Below are 5,492 nucleotides of genomic sequence, written 5' to 3'. Positions count from 1 at the left end.
TTTTTTACATTTCTTGAAGCTGAATAAGCACTTCATGTCATTTTAAACGAAAACAACCTCTGGTAGATCATTTGCTCATTTGCTCTCTCTTCTTACTGCAGCTGGTAAGTATTCCTGTCAGCAAAGTCAAAGGCACGAAAGTGGTATTTTTAAATCTCGGTAAAGGTTCTTATCTTCTTGTATGTGCATGTTTTATCTTGCTAAAGCTGCATATAAATTGAGGTATCTTTTCCAGAGCTTGTTGGTCACATGGTTATGTAGGATGATGCGGGAGGTATGAAAGAACTAGATATGATCCAAGGAACTGGAAGGGTATATGAAGCCATGAGGAAGATATAAACCACCTATGAAAAGGATATAAAAGCCTAAACAATTCCAATCTTGTGTAGATTGTGTCCATGCAGGGGTAGGGCCTGAACTCTACTCTCTGGAGAACTGGTCTCTAGGGAACAGTTCAGGGCCTGAACTTTTCTCTAGCCTCTGCCCAGATTTCCCTACATCAGAAACGATTTATTTTGTCCCAGAGCAGAAGCTAATTGTAAAATAATATAAACATATTGGAAATTTAAGGGACGAGTGCTGTACAAGATGTGTCACACTAACATATGGTGCTGTCTGACATGGCTGCTGTGGAACTGGTGACTTCTTTCTGTTGCTTGTTCTTAATATACTGGGAGAAACTAAACGTTGTGTGTCTTCTTTTAGCAAGTAAACAACACTGCACCAAAGATGCACTGATTCTCTTACCAATTGCTTTTCTTGACACAATCTTCAGGGTCATGAGTATAGGCTAACTCCTTTAGGCAGCAGTGAGAACACTTATAGAAACTCATTTAAATTTCTATTTGTGGCACTTATTTAATGTTCCTAAGCTTCAAAGCCAAATACCTCGTATTTCAAATGTAAAATAAAATCTTAATTTGCTAGATGAACCACTGTCTGAAAATACACAAAGCACTTCCTCTTTGAAATTATACACAGAGCACTTCTGTGCTTTGAAATGATTCAAAGCAGATGAGGAGCAAAAGGTTCATTAACGGGTTCTTGAGATAAAGTATTACAAATATAACTGTGAGACATGTTTGGAAAGTGAGATAGAATGAATTTTCAGAGAAGTTTGTGTGCTTTTCACAGATGTCTTTTGGCAGAATTTCAGATGAGCTTGATAATTAAGCGTCAGATCTTTTAAAGCCACGTTTACATTAAGAAACCTCTGTAACCATATTCATTCTAGGGCAAGACATAGTACACAAAGGGTTTTCATAGGTTATACTTAGTTTAGGTTTCTTTCCATTATGTATCAGGAAAGGCAGCCCATGTACTGGCTCATGTTTCAAGTGACCCTGCTGTTGCTTTTCAAGCAGCAGTAGCTTTGGGTAAGTTACCTGCATGACAATGTCTAAAAAACCTACCTAACATTGTTAAGCAGTGATCTCTGCACTTTTTTGGCCAGTGAACTTGTACATGTTATCACCCATTCTTACTGTCAAAATTTAAATAGAAATTAGGATAAAGGCTACAGGAAAAATACAAGATTATTTTCCATAAGAGACTTTGGCTCTTTGCAAGCAAGTCTCTATGCTCTGAAAAATTACTGTATTAAACCCTATTCTTATGTACACCAATACTACTGAAAAAGCAGATCTGTAACATCAGAAACTGTTAAAAACTACATTCCGGTCTCCAAATTGACTCTTGTGTTGCTGCTATCAGCAGCACATTTTTCAGGCTATTGATTCTCAGGTGATTCATTTTTAAAATTACAGGAATACTATACACATATTTTATTTCATAAATTTTCTTGACACTTGTGGAGGCAAAACAGTCACACTGAAGCTTCTGAAGAATATATGAATATAAATATAACAGCACAAAAGGTTTAATTTTTATCTGGTGTAGTTTAGCACAGCTGTATATTCACACCTGCTGCTTCTCAAAATGGAATCTCTCTGGCACTTAAATGATGTTTTTCAATTTTCCTGGGTAATGAGTAACTTACAATGAGGGTCTTGAAAGAATCTATACTCTTATTTAAATACCTGCACAAGTTACGGATTCGTTCTATTGTTTCGAAAACTCATGATTCCTTTTTCAGAGTATCAAAAGTGATTATACTTGACAGATCATAAAAAATGCTTTATAAATTATAGTTTGGTCAACAATTTAATGTGAAGATACATAACTTTGCAAGGATATTTGATTGTTCTGCTGAAAAAAAATAGTGAGATGCAGTGTAGTAGAAAAAAACTATGCTTAATCCAAGCCTATCTGTAATATTAATAGAGCATATATATACATACATATTGATGCTGATACTGAGATGCAGTGGAGACTGCATCTTAAAAGTGTACAAAACTGTTAGTGTATTTATCAATTTTTTGTTTGTTTTTTAATTTATGAAGTTAGATTACATTGTTGCAGAACAAGGAGAGGAAAAGTGACTTTTAAAGATGAAAACTGAGAGGTTGAGAAATAGCTGAGAAAAACAGTGAGGATATAAATTGAAAAGAGCTAGTGAAAGAAGAGAAAGCCTTGAAGTTCTGGTGATGCTAGAAGGTGCAGTTAGATAGAGCAAGGAAGCAAGCCCTAGAAGGGACAGCCCAGCTTAGAGTTGTGAGATAGAGGTCTGAGCTCAGGGAGGAAAAAGGCAGAGAGAGACACACTGTAAACAAAAGAAAGGAGGAGGAAACAAGAAAGCCCAGGATGTACATGGAGTGGGGTGGTACAAGGAGATTACTCTGTCCATCAGACAGGCCATGGGAAAGACTAGACTACCTCATTAGTGAATTCAATCCATAACTGCATTTTTCTTGCCTCTTTTTTTGGTTGGAGATTATTTGGCAAAAATAGGTAGCTGTTGGTAACTTTTTCCAAGTATAGGTGTAGAATATGCAACTCTTACTTTAGTCAACAGTAACTAACTTCGATGGTAGGTAAGGCTTAAAGATAAAAACTAGTGAATCACTAAATGATCTGACAAGGAAGGGTAGCTCCTGAAGAACATCAAGTTTTTAAGCAGGATAAAGTAACACTCCTCTCAACATTCCTTTTACCTACCACGAATTGTGAGATTTAATGGAAATAGATCATATTCCTTACAATGCATGATAAAGATGTCTCTTAGAAGCAGCTCTATTACACTTAGAACCCATTCTAATCATGTCAACAAAGATGAGCAGCTCACCTCATTGCTCACAGACACCAGTACCCAACAAAGGTGATAGAAACTACATGCGATAATGGTTAATGGCTTGGAGTTTCTCTTAGCAAGAATTTATCACAGTATCTGTATTCAAAAATATTTTTCAAATCTAGCCCTCCTGAAAATCGTTTTTTGTCCAGGTAATGGGGCAGTCTGTAAATCACTGGGGCCAAGATTATCAGGTTGTGTGTGTCTGCCCAACTCCACTTGAAGTGAGTAGTGCCAAACAAATGTATACTTAATCATAGAATCACCAAGGTCAGAGAATACCTCCCAGGTTCATCATCCCATCCAGCCATCCACCTACCACAAGTATATCTCCTCTAAACCATGTCACAAGGTATTTTACATTAAACTTAGTAAAACCACATCTAAGACCTGTTTAGAACTTCTACCAAGCATTTCTGATCATCATTGTTATGGAGAGAAAAGGTTTTTTCCTAAATCCATGGATGTTTTTTGAAAACAATATCATTCAAATACAATACCATTTCCACCATCCTTGTTGAGATGCAGGAGCACACCTCAGACTGTGGCAGTGTCCCCACATCAACTGCGGGTGCCATTTTAATGGATAAAGACAGCAAAGCATTTTAATAATCTTTCATTTAAGTTCAATGTATAAAACTAAAAATACACATGAAATATGAAGCTGCTCCTCTGATGTGACACCATGTTTCAAAAACAGTTATTTAAAAGTGATCATTGTGCCTCAGTGTCCTGGGGAAACACTGCATAGGATTCCCACAAGCACAACAGCCATGCCCTGTTAAAATCTTACACGGGCTTTTTAACACTAATCCTTGCACCCTGTCATATCCATACCATGATCCATCACATCTCTATGGGATACCTGATACTGTTATTTGAAACTATCTTGGAACAAAATAAAATGAGTTGAAAAAGCTGAGCCATGGGACAAATGCTGGTTGCTGATTAACAACCATACCAGACCATTCAGTTAGTGAGCTACTTGCAAGTCCCATGTAGACAGCCTCTCCACCTGTTAGACTTCTTGATGGGACAAAGTGGAGAAGGTTCTGAAAGATCTGAGTTATCTTGGTACTTTTCCCCTCTCATCCCAAACAGGCCACGGTTATCATGTCCTCAAGCTGTTTTCCAGGTGGTCTTGGAGATGGATGGGGATTCTAAACTTTAGTGTGCCCTCTAGCATAAGGAAGCAACATACCACACAGAAATCAGCCATTCGTGAGGAAATCAGATAGGAAAATCTACATTTTTACTGTAAGCATCTGAGAGTTTTATTGTCTCTCCTAGTTCAGTGACAAATAAATACACAGCGACATAATCTGTTACTGACATGGGTAGAGCATATACAGTGATCTAAAGTAATAGGTCCAAATTTTATCTTATAGGAGGCTTTTCCTGTAGTTTTATAAAATCAACACAGAGACTTCAGTGATCACAAATGGTTGTAAGGTTTGTTTTCTGTCTCATCTGAAATAGATGAGTCATCCTGCTTTTATACAAGGGTAATGTTTAAATTACTCACTTCCTAACCAGTTCATCAACAATATATCTTGCTGTGTAGCTAGGAGCATTGTTCACAGATTGAAACTGCAAGGTCAAATGTTTTCATAAGGTATTTAAAGCTGGCATTTTAACACTACTGATAGTCACAGTCATATAACTTGCTATCCACTTAAACTTTTATGAATCTAAAATTTTTAGGTACATAAATGTTTGCTAATAAAATCCCACAAGCACTATGATTTCTTCTAATGGGCATAAATTCTCTGCACTGAGGATCAGGCTTGCCCAACATCACACTTGGGAACCTATGGCAAAATACTGAGCTGAAGACAGCTTTTGTCCCAAACTAATTTTCTGAACTTCAGACTGTCATTCAAATCCAAGTAAACTTGTAGTTCTTAAGATGTTTTCAAAGATACTTAGAAATAAAGAAATCGATTACATCTGGCTGAACGAATAATTCCAGATTGGTGTTAGAAATTCTTCTTGCAGTAAAAATATTACAAGCATTTATAGGGCTGGATCAGAACTCAGCCACATTTCTCTGTTCACATTCTGTTTATCTTTAAAATATGCACTTGGAATTGTTCACAATTTTGCAATGAAGACTATTGTTATTTGGCATTTAGATTGATATGTAAAAGCAGAGGGATGAGTAAAAGATGGGATGAGTCAGAGAGTGGCAAACTAGAGTTCAAAAAAAAAGTGCAAACTTATTTCTTTTGGCTGACATTGTTATATGAACATTTCAGAATTAAGAATTAAAGATTTTTGAAGTCCAGATACAAAGCTTACT

The sequence above is a fragment of the Cyrtonyx montezumae genome, unplaced genomic scaffold (genome assembly GCF_038088225.1).
Source record: "Cyrtonyx montezumae isolate F1298 unplaced genomic scaffold, pur_monq_1.0 scaffold_10, whole genome shotgun sequence".
NCBI lineage: Eukaryota > Metazoa > Chordata > Aves > Galliformes > Odontophoridae > Cyrtonyx > Cyrtonyx montezumae.
The sequence above is the reverse complement of the archived record's forward strand: the minus strand, read 5'-3'. Positions refer to the sequence as shown.